Here is a 12,450-nt window from a genome sequence, read left to right as displayed (position 1 = left end):
GTTGCCACCTGTCACACTGAAGTCCTTTTTTCTGACCCATGATCAGCATCCATATGCTTTAGTCTTCTCCATATTGAGACTGTTACACAGGCATTTCTTAAGTTTCATGACTTGGAAGTATATTTTGAAGCATATTTGCCAGATATTTTATATATTCTTCCAATATGGATATTTTTTCAAATTTAAATTCAGGCTATGCATTTTTAGCAAAAGAATCCCAGAAGTGACTTATGTCCTTAGTATATCATTTCAATGGTACCTAATGTAAATTATTCCTCACTATTGGTAAAGTTAATTTTGATCACTTGTTTAAGATAGTGTTTGTCTGATTCTTTCCATTTTAAAGTTACTATATTTCATGTTTAAATTATTATACATCTTGTGAAAAACACCTTGAGACTATGCAAGTATCTTGGTTATTGTCATATTTTGCCAAATAAAATCCAATAGCTCATAACAGATTAAGACACAACCAAATAGTGTTTTCCAGTTTTATGCATCCATTGATAGATCTTACCTGCCAACTGTTATTACAGTGGCATTGCTAAATGATGGTTTTATACTTCCATCATACTCTGTTACATTTATTAATTGTAAAAGACTTCCTTTAATAATAAAATATATCAATCACATGTGAAAAGCCAGCATCATGCTCAAATAGCAAAACTGGAATGAGTATCATAAAAGTCAGACAGAAGATGAGGATGTAATCACTATCATTTGATATTATTCTGGAAGCACAGAAGATACATTTAGTCAAAAGACAGCAATACATAAATACCAGAATGGAGGAATTTAAATTATAATTACTTTGAGATTGTGATATATATTGGAAAACCAAGTATTTCAAGCGAAAAATTACTTTAAATGAGAAAAGTATTTGGTATTGGAACTACTGACACAGTTACCAATATTAATCAATCTCTTCTTGCAATCTACCTTAACAAGAAATTTATTCTACAGATACATTTAGGTAGTGATGTTATTAGATACAAGAACTTCATTTTAACACACGTTGAACAGAAAATAAAAGCAACAATCCCCCAAAAAAATGTTGTCAGGTAATAGTTAATAAAGTTGTATATGACTATATAACGGGATATGATGCACCAAATGAAAAGAATTAAGGCAGCTCCACTTGACATGAAAAAGATCTCTAAAATACATTGTTTAGGGAAGAAAATCAAGATGGAAAAAAAATATGAACAGTATGCTACAATTTGAGTACAAAACATGTATATATAGGCATATAGGTAAGAATGATACACAACAAACTAAACAGTGATTGCCTCTGAAAAGGCAACGGAGCATCTGGGGGGAAAAAAACAAAGGGAGAGTTTTTAGTACGTACATGTTTGGACATACTCCACACAGGTCTAAACAGGTCAAAAATCTAGTTGCAACTAATTTAGGAGACCCTACCTTCACCTTACTATTACTCACATCAATCTTCCATTTTAATCTGTGTTTATTTCCACCAGTAACCACCCTTCCAAGAAACTACAGAATTAATGTTTGAAAGTAATTTCCAAAAAAAAACAAATATTTCACCAGCTTTTAAATTGAGTTTATACTGTGAGAGCAGTATCCGGACAGGTGTTTTAAATATTTCTCCATTGCTTTAAATATTATAAAATATACCTTTCAAGGAGAAAATTGATGGCAGAAATTGGTACATACAAATGTGTGGCATATTTGATATAGTATATACATGCATATCTATTATACCTAAAAAGCATGCACAGGGTCTACAGTATGTCATGTTAACCCTTTCTAATAGTTATTTGAAGCTGATCAACCTTCAAAACACAAATTTGTTTTCAATGACAAGGATCATAATCCAAGTCTAGGCATTGGCTAGTTATTATCTGAGCTGTAGTAATGGCTCTGCACTACAAAATGTAATCTTCCCAAATGTCACAGTAAGTTATGAATATCTGAGCAGCCTAATGCACTTTACTAGCCGTGAAATGTGAAAATGTAATCTTATTACCTTTTTTATGGTTGTATTTTTTTGAATAATGTAGCCTAGAAACTGATGTATAGTCTTTTTCTGCATTTTAGCATGATTTGGTCTCCTATGGTATATAGAACATTTTTCACAACTCTCCATTTCAACATATTTTAGTCTTGGCCTGAACTTCATAAACAATGTTTATAGCAACCTTCAGGGTGGCATAACATGCTTTCTATAGGTTATAGTTTAATGTACAGAATTATAGAAATTTTAAAGCATATCAGTCAAAGAATTCAAATAAACCTTCACAAGTTGTGATGTAAGATTTTAATTGGACATGATGATTACTTTCATCAGTAGTTATAGTAATAAAATACCTTAAGCTAAAATTAAATGTCACTAAACCTAAATCACCTGTATTTTCAGAAAATCAAGAAGTACGTATGGACCAAAAATAATTATCTTCTTTTCAGAAGATTTATAAAACTGGAAAGACTATAATATAGAAAATTCTAATACTTCAAATACTTCAAAGTAAAGCAATATTTCCCCTGGAATCTTGCTAAATTTTTCCTCAAAGATGGGGTCAGAGTAAGGTAGAGCAGAAAAACTGGACAGAGTACAAGCACAGCTTATTCCCCTAATTAGATTTTCTACGTCTTGAGACAAATCATCTTTTATCTCTAGACTTGTCTATTCATTTATAAAACAAGCCAAGTAAAGAGTAAGCTTCTTTTATTTATGTACATCCTTCAAAAATGTATTTACTTTTTAAAAGTGCTAATGTCAAGGTATCCAATTTATCCCTAGGAATCCATTCCTAAGTGAATGTGACCCTATACATATTTACAGTCACTAGAAACTTATTAATACGGAGAAGTTGAGGTGAAATTACAATGCTGTGACACAGGTTGTAATGTATCTCAATTTTTATTTTCTTCTTCTTCCATAATAAGAGTTTCTAGTTTGGCACATGAGGCCCAGGCAAAAAAAAAAAAAAAAAATTTAACCTTTCAGATTTCCTTGAAGTTACCAGCCATGTCACCAAATTCTGACCAATGAGGACAAGTAGTAATATGTGCAATGTCTGTGCTATTACTGTCAAAGGAAAGAACATGACTTATCTCTGCTACTTTCCTCTTTCCTCTAACTGCAAAATAGTTATCTTGGAATCCATGTCATAAGTTTCATGTTGAATACAACAGAGCAGAAAGATCTATGGATCCTGACAACCCATTTCATAAAGCATTTGTCCACATAAGGATCTGTACATAAATGTTTACAGAAGCTTTATTCATAATAACCAAAAGCTATAAACATTCAAATGTCCACCCGCTAGTAAATGGATAAACAAGTTGTGGTACAACCATACAACAGAATACTAATCAGCAAAAATAAGGAACAAGTTACTGATACCATTAACAATGCAAGTTAATATCAAAAACATTATGTCAAGTCAAAGGAGTTAGACAAAAGCTACACCTCGTATATGATTCCATTTATATGAAGTTCTGGAAAAGGCAAAAGTATGGGGAGAGAAATTGGATCAGTGGTTTCTAGGGGCTAGGGATAGAGGCACAGAATTAACCACAAAAACAAAAACAAAACAAAAGAAGACTTTTGGTGGGGTAATGAAATTTTTGGTATCTTGATTGTGGTACTGGATACACAAATATATCCATCTGTCAAATTGAATTTCATAAAACCATACACCTAAAAAGGGTGAATTTAACTGAATGTAATAATAAACCTAAAGTTTAAAGCAAATCTTAAAAATACATCTATCAAATCATCTGCCACTTGATCAAAGGTAAGAGAAAAGTAAGATCCTCCCACTAGAGGCAACAATGTAGAATTAAGATGACAAAGTCATTGAATACAAGGAAATTAAAAGAAAAACTTCAGTATCTATGAATTAGCCAAAAAGCATGTGTTACTGATAATAAACTATCATCCTTATAGTTTTCAAAATCCTCATGTGTACTAGAAAATAGCAAGTAACATCTTCTCTCACACTATTCATTGTACCTTTCATAAGAATTCAAAAATTTCACTGAACTACATGTTATGTCTACAAAAGCAATATTAAGCAAAAGCTTTCCATGAAGTTTGTGAAATACTGGATTAAACAAGGCTAGAGATGTTTACAGGATAGGATTCCCAAAGATATGCTACTGTATATTACAGGTCTCAAAAAGATATATAACCAATGCATAGATTTCCCAAAATTTACTTGACAATGGAATCTTTTTTCTTTTCTTCTTCTTTTTTCTGATAAGAGCTTTTCTTTTTTTTTTTTTTTAGGTTTTATTTATTTATTCATGAGAGACACAGAGAGAGGCAGAGAAATAGGCAAAGGAAGAAGCACGCTCCCTGCAGGGAGCCCAATATGGGACTCGATCTACTGAGCCACCCAGGTGTCCCGAGATAAGAGCTTTTCAAATGACAATCTTCAAAAGCTTTTTTGAGGAACACTGGATAATGTAATATAATTGTGTTCTTGAAGATAAAATGAATATCATAGAATTATCTATGTTTTAGGCAAACATTTGATAGGTCTTTCAAATTTTCAAGTGAATGGTTTAAAGCAACCTATTTGTTTTTCATAAGATCCTTTCTTTGATTCACAGAATATAATTATTAGTCAAGGAAACAGACATCTTAAGATTACTTTAGGGGAAAAGAAAGTATGAACAATCAAAAGTAATCAAACTGTCTTGTCCCTTTCTCTACAATCCAGTCTACAAGTCCAGTAAGAAAGATGTCCTCCCACAATTAATTAGGGCTGTGCAATGTGCCAAGAGAGTTCAGCTGGATAACATGTAACATTCAAAGCTCAGTCATTAAGAATTTAATGGCTTCCCCTGTATTACTCATTCTAAGAAACAAATTCAGTCACCATGTCATGAAGATATTTAAGCAGCTATGTAAAAAGGCCCATTTGGAGAGGAACTGAGGTTTCCTGTCAATAGCTTACACCAACTTGCCAATCATGTAAGAAGCTTAGAAGCAGGTCTTCCAGCCCCATTTAGCCTTCAGATGACTGCAACCTTAGCCAACATCTGAAATGCAACCTCATGGGAGGTCCTAAGCCAGAACTGTCCATCCAATTTGCTCTCAAGTTCCTGACTCACAGAAGCTGTGAGCTGATATTTATTACTACTTAAGCGGGCAGCCCTGGTGGCTCAGCAGTTTAGTGCCACCTTCAGCCCAGGGCGGGATCCTGGGGACCCGGGATCGAGTCCCACATTGGGCTCCCTGCATGGAGCCTGCTTCTCCCTCTGCCTGTGTCTCTGCCTCTCTCTCTCTCTCTCTCTCTCTCTCTCTCTCTCTGTCATGAATAAATAAAAATAAAATCTTAAAAAAAATAAAGATTTATTACTACTTAAGCTACAAAGTTTTGGGATAATTTGTTACACAAAAACAGATAACAAATTTACAAGATAACATAATTACAAATCAATCAGTTAATAGTAGCTGGGAGAAACTTTTTTATAGATTTCTGTACTACAATTTTTTTAATCTTAAAATAAATAATTCTAAAATGCAAACAATATAACATACATGCAGAGTGACTACTGTAAGCTATGTACTATGCTAAGCATTTTACATGAATTATCATTTTTTAATTACCTCTCAAAAAAAAAAAAACCTATTGTCTTCACTTAATAGATGGGGAACCCGAAACATAACTTGCCTAAACTCACAAGGTACTAATGTAGTTGAACTATGCTTCTGACAAGCAATTCAGACTGGCTAACCTAGCATCTCTTCCCCAAAGTCTTGTAACTGATGAGTGAATATATATTTATTTCACGAGTGATGAAGGGACGCCTGGCTGGCTCAGTTGGTAAGGCATGCAACTCTTGATCTTAGGGTTGTGAGCCCAGGTTGTCTATAGAGCTTATTTAAAAAAAAAAAAATTTTTAATGAAATGCAACAGCAATTAGTTATTTTAAAAACTATTAATTTTATGTATAAGAACATTACACAACACAAATACCTAAAACCCTTTCTCTCTTGTTTTCTGCCACTACAAAGATTGGAAAGAAAAATGCACTTTTCCAGCATCCTTAGCATCTGAATAGCCATGAGAAGTTCTGGACAATAAGATGTGAGTAGAGCTGAAAGGTGTTCCTGGAAGACTTTGGCTTGCCTGATAAAGGGAAAACATATGTAGCTAGCCTAATCTTTTGCGCTTCTACCTTCTTCCTTCCCTAGAACAATGATGTGATGTCCAAAGGTGCAACAGCCATCTTGATATCATGAGGCTTAGAAGCACAGACAAAAAGCCAATACCTTAAGAAAGATAAAAGGAAAGGTAGAAAGTATTTAGCTCTTGAAGCCTTATCAAGATAGCAGAACCACTAATACCAGCAACTGTCCACCTCAATTTCCTTGTTATGTGAAAAACATAAAACCTCCATTTTATGCAGTTGCTTTTAGATGTGTATTCCATTGCTTACAGAACACAAACCTAACTGATATATAAATGTTCAAGAAATGGTGCATAAATGAAAGAGTTATCAGAACAAGCTATCTTGGACAACTCCTTGTTTTAAATATGATTCAGAATTGTACATTTAAGTGACTACAATTCATTCTGTGCCTTAGAAAAATCATTTTTATCACAGTTATAACTAAATATAATTAAATTGAATACACACAACAGAAGTAATAAGTTGTAGAGCAATTCTTTTCCATGAATTACATATCTTTAAATAAACCATTGCTGTTGTATTATTACATTTGTCAAAATAATAAAATATTTCAAGAAGGCTCATTTTAATGCAATAAATGATATAATACCAAAGTTTCACAAAGATATCAGTGTATATTCTAGAATCAAAAAAGACTTTAGCAATTAAATTTATTTATACAAAACAATGTAAGTTCTGATAAGAGGTAGGTTTTATTTTTAAGTATTTTATTTATTTATTCATGAGAGGCACAGAAAGAGAGGCAGAGACATAGGCAGAAGGAGAAGCAGGCTCCATGCAGGGAGCCTGATATGGGATTCGATCCCCAGACCAGGATCATGCCCTGAGCCAAAGGCAGACGCTCAACTGCTGAGCCACCCAGGTGTCCCAAGAGGTAGGTTTTAAAGTCCAATAACAAAAAAATTTGTTGGGGTCTATAATTGTGGTAAGAATTTACTGTAATACATATTCTTTTAAGTAGAAGAATAATGCTCAGCAGAATATGCTAAATCTCTACTAATCAAAATGTTTGAATAATACAGAAGCTCTGTTCACTGAGTTTTATTATTATTTGAGAGTTAATCAGAAAATATTTTCTATCTCAAATATTCTATGCTAAATGTTTAAATATATAGGAACAGATGCCCAGCTAGGAACTATCTTACATAAAGTTTAAGATCATTTAAGCTGAGTGAATTTCAGTTTCAAATATCTAAGAAATGAAAAAAACTACACAAAACTGAAAAGACAGTATCAATGAAAAAAGTAGCTATGGCAAGAGAACAATTTTGGCAATGTGAAGAGAAAAATGAAATTGAGAAAAAAATATACCCAGGCTTTAAAACTGTACCCTAATACTCTGTATTAAGAAGACAAAGAAAAAAATTCTAAACAAGAATAGCTAATAGTATGAATTCTGGCATGAAGTTATACTCTATAACCCTGGATACTGCACAGTTCTTTTTTCATCTTAAATATCCAATCACTCTGAGAGTTGGGAGGCATACAGATCTCAGCAAAAGCAAGATCCAATCATTCAACCACTTATAATATCATCTATAAAATTATATACAGAAAAGCTCAAAAGATATAAAAATATAAACTGCAGCAGTGTTTATAAAAATAAAACATTAGAAACAGCGTAAATAGCCACCAATACAGAAACAGATATATAAACAATGGTACACCCATGTAAGAGGGAATTATCATGTAGCCTTTAAAAAGAATATATATCAGGACGCCTGGCCATCAAAACTCTCTGCCATCAAAAATCTCAAATAAAATTTTTAAAATAAACAGATAGATAGATGGAAGGAAGGAAGGAAGGAAAGAAGGAAGGAAAAGAAAAAGAAAAAGAAAGAAAAAAAAGAAAGAAAGAAAGAAAGAAAGAAAGAAAGAAAGAAAGAGAAAGAAAAGAGAGAGAAAGAAAATAAATCTATATGTGCTGGCATGTCAAGACATTCAAGACCTACTACCAAATTTACTAAACATTAGGTATAGAATGATCACATTTCCTTAATAATACAATAATATTTAATTTAAGGAATATGAAAATTCAGCTTCAGTGTCAGTATCAGGCCAAAGGATGTTGCTTAGTTTCAGCTAAACTTCCACTTACACATCACTTCAGGCATTCCTAAAGTTTAGGTGATAAATGGTTCTACTACCAAGTATATTAACAACCTAAATAAATAATCAGCATAACAGTATCAGTAATATGAAAAGGACGAGTCATTTGGACTTAATACATTCACTCTCAAACACAGCCATTTTGTGGTAAAAATCTATGTATTATATATTAAACTCTATCAAACACCTGAGGAAAAAAATGTGTATTTCTTACTGTAAGAGTTAAATGCTATATTAACTAATTTTAAGAAAACTACTGATTAATTACACAAAAATAATTGAGAACACAAATAGCTAAATAATAGGAAAACAGACTGTCATTAATATGAGTTTAAAAAACTGCAGGAAAAACATTATATTCTTTTTTTAAAGAAAAAAAAGTGTTTACAAATAGGGTAAAAGACTGTGATAAATGAATTCAAACAACTGGGTACTGTCTTCTGCCCCACTCTCTGCCATCAAAAATCTCAAGTGGTAGAATAAACTTCAATGAATGGAGGAGAAAAGTATGAGAAAATGCCTCCTAATCATTTCACTTTCTCAGTTCAGCTGTGTATAACACTAAATTTCAGTTATTTTACTTTTGTGCTTTTTAAAACACAAAAATTACTGAATTTAATCTTGAGATAACCCCATCCTAAATTTTACACAACTGAATTTTTAGACTCCACCTGTCCTATTATGGCAGAGTTTTACTGTATATAAGTAATAAATAACAAAATACAGAATAGTAAGAGATTAGCTTACTTATAATTTAAGATCATTCCTAACATTGAGCAAACACAGTAAGGCTTTACCTTACTGTGAAGAAGGTAAGAAAAGAAAGTTCAATATGTTGATGGCAACATAACCATCAGTCTTTACAACAACCTTTTATTGAAAGTCAGCCAATATAATATCTTACTCCTCAGTCAATATCAGCTGAAAGAGAAGCTTACCAATATGCATTCAGTGACCACAAGAGCAATGTACTATTCCACACTGCCAGAAAGTATTCTCTGAATTAAATACGAAATGTACAAAAATTCACTGAAATGTTCAATAAGAAATTTTCAATAAAATTTAAATTTTCTATAAAGTTTTACAAGTATTCTCTTATCTCCAAAATTCCTTCAAAGATAGTGATATTTGGTTTCACCCTCATAAGGATTTTCCCAATCAGCCAAAGGTCTATTTTATATACCCCTAACTTACACATATCATATTTATGCATTACTTATGACAGAATGTCCATAGAAAAAGCGTGAGGAATATACATTAGACTATTAGTGGTGATTATCTTGGAAGACAGGGCTACAAAAGATTTTACTTTCAAAATCATACATTATATACATTTATAACACATTTCCATGTTTCAAAGTAAGTATATATTTTCTTTAAATCAAAGGGGGGAAAAAATAAGAAATTTTAATCCTCTCAGTATGCACTGGAATATCAGACATGAAAAAATAATGCTTCTTAGTTTATGCATTACTCACAAAAATCAAATTGTATGCAATTGATATACCCCTTCATAACTGAGGAAAGAAAGCTACACAATAAGGATGTAAAACAGAAAACAGATACACAGTATCAAGTATCACCAATGACAGATAAGTAAAATATTATTTACCTTTTAATGTGATGTCTTAATTTTAATGAGAGTAAAATACTTTCATGGGTCACTCCCAAACTATATTTGTTCAAGATCCTTAACCATAAACAATTAAACCTTTAGAGTTTTCAGAAACATAGTTCCTCTTAGGAGAACAGTGGTTAAAGAGCATATCCTCTGGAGCAAGACTGGACTTGACTTCTGGTTCTACCAAGTTACCAAGTGTAAGGCCAAGGGCAGGATAGTCCCCTCTCTATGGCTCACCTCCTCATCTGTAGAACTAGGGTGAAAATGGCACCCATCTCCTAAAGTTGTTGTGATGATTAAATGAACTACTATACATCTCAATTAATGCATATCCTCTGAGATGAGGATATAAGAACTTCCTTTCACCTGCTATTAAAATTCTCACTTCAAGAACAGTATCTTCAAGTTCGAGCCCTAGCAGGAGCGAAGAACATACCCAAGAGAGCTCTGAGTTCCACCATGGCGCTGCCCACGCAGTTACCATCGCACACTGTGAGGGGGTGCAGCTACGACTGCTGGCCCATCACTATGACCTTAACCCAGGCAGCAAGGCCACTGCCCCCACCTTCTGCTGTGCAGACCAAGCCAGACACCTCCAGGAGCAGAGGAGGAGCCTACGTGGACTCACATCCTCACGCGCCTGTGGGAAGGGACAGCAAAATTATCACAAAGAAGGCTTTGGGCACATTAGATAGTTCAGTATAAAAAACAGATATGGTTTCAACAGGAACGACACTGAGGAAGATGGATTTGTTCACCAGACTGTCATAAAGAAGTACCTTCGTGGGTAGCCAGGGTGGCTCAGTGGTTTAGCGCTGGTTTCAGCCCAGGGTGTGACCCTGGAGACCCGGGACAGAGTCCCATGTCAGGCTCCCTGCATGGAGCCTGCTTCTCCCTCTTCCTGTGTCTGTGCTTCTCTATGTCTCTCATGAATAAATAAATCAAACCTTAAAAAAATAATAAATATCTTCCCAGTGTAGGAGATGGAGAGACTGTGGAGTCTGATGTTGAAGGAGGAAAGGATGTGGAGGCAGCAAATGTCAAAGGCTCTGGTAGAGCTACAGTGCAAGGCAGTAAATATGCAGCAACCATAACCATTATCCACACTATCCTTCGCAGGGGTCCTCCCAGCAATTACCCAGAGAATGACCAAAACTGTGAGAGTGAGGACAGCTGGGAGAGTGCTCCCGAAGGCCAGGCCTCAATGAACCAGCCCTGTTGCTAGCAATGGTTCCCACTAACTACATGTGGAGACCCGAAGGGGGCCAACCACAGTCTTCCAACCCTCCTGTGCAGGGAGAAGTGTTAGAGGGAGCTGACCAGCAGGGTGCAAAACAAGGTTGACCAGTGAGACAGAATACGTATGGGGGTTAAATACCATAATCCTGCTGGGGTCCTCTTCACCAAAGACAGCCTAGAGAACGTGGCAATGAAGAAGATACGGAAAATCAAGGAGATGAGACCCAAAGTCAGCAGCCATCTCAACATCAGTACCTCTGCAATTTCAATAACCCACACAGATACCCAGAAAACCCTAACCACCACCATGGCAGAGACAAAAGCAGCCTATCCACCAGCTGAGAATTCATCTGCTCTTGAGGTTGAGCAGGCCTGGGTTGAGTAAATGGTGGCTTACCATCTATACTATTATCCAGTTCAGTCCTCCAACAAAAAGAAATGAATATGAAATTCCTGAAGAAATGAACAAAAGATTGGAGCTGAAGACCTTAAGTACATGCTTTTTGCCAAGTGGCTAGACAAACAGAACCAACTACATTACGCGGCATGAAGTTTTTATTATTTTTATCTAAAGATGTGTCCGTTTTGTAATGATAAACATGTTTAAAAAGGGGGGTGGGGCAGCCCAGGTGGCTCAGTGGTTTAGCAGCACCTTCGGCCCAGGGCAAGATCTTGGAGACCCAGGATCGAGTCCCATGTCAGGCTCCCTGCATGAAGCCTGCTTCTCCCTCTGCCTGTGCCTCTGCCCCTCTCTCTCTCTCTCTCTCTGTGTGTGTCTTTCATGATTAAATAAATAAAATCTTTAAAAAAAAAAAAAAAAAGACCTAGTTTTTCTCAATATACCCTTAAAGGTTTTTAAATTGTTTCACATATGGTCAAGTTGAGATTTTTAAGAACCTCATTTTTAATTTGTAATAAAACTGTACAACTTGATTTTTTTCAGAAGAGTCAACAAAGGGCAAGCAGCTTAAATTAATGTCTTAAATTAATAATAATAATAATAATAATAGTATTTTCATCTGGTAGCGATAGGAAAGCTGTCCTCTTCTGGTCCTTCTCCCTAGGTGAACTGTCAACACGCTACTAATACACAAATTAAAAAAGCATACACTTAAAATATTACCCTTCTGTAATACACCAAACTAACATCAAAGTAAGCTAAAAATGACACCTCTTTCTGTTGTAATTTTATCATTGTAATTTCTAAGTCCCTTCTTCATTATGTGATATCATCCATTCTGAAATCTTGATCCACAAAAAGTTTTACATTCCAGGGGTTTTTTTTCTTTTTTTTTTTATAAAAC

The 12,450-nt window shown here is 34.5% G+C and overlaps 1 protein-coding gene and 1 pseudogene across 7 annotated transcripts in view; one reads left to right on the top strand and one right to left on the bottom strand.

The window, feature by feature from the left end:
• The window catches only part of LRBA (LPS responsive beige-like anchor protein), a 732,259-nt gene that overhangs the window by 655,568 nt on the left and 64,241 nt on the right, over nucleotides 1-12,450 (bottom strand). The gene's annotated exons all lie outside the window — the stretch shown is intronic.
• On the top strand, nucleotides 10,367-11,488 carry LOC129516772 (Y-box-binding protein 1-like; annotated as a pseudogene).

This window comes from Nyctereutes procyonoides, unplaced genomic scaffold (genome assembly GCF_905146905.1).
Source record: "Nyctereutes procyonoides isolate TBG_1078 unplaced genomic scaffold, NYPRO_anot_genome, whole genome shotgun sequence".
Classification (NCBI taxonomy): Eukaryota; Metazoa; Chordata; class Mammalia; order Carnivora; family Canidae; genus Nyctereutes; species Nyctereutes procyonoides.
Note: the sequence above shows the minus strand (reverse complement) of the source record. Positions and strands in the feature narration are given on the sequence as shown.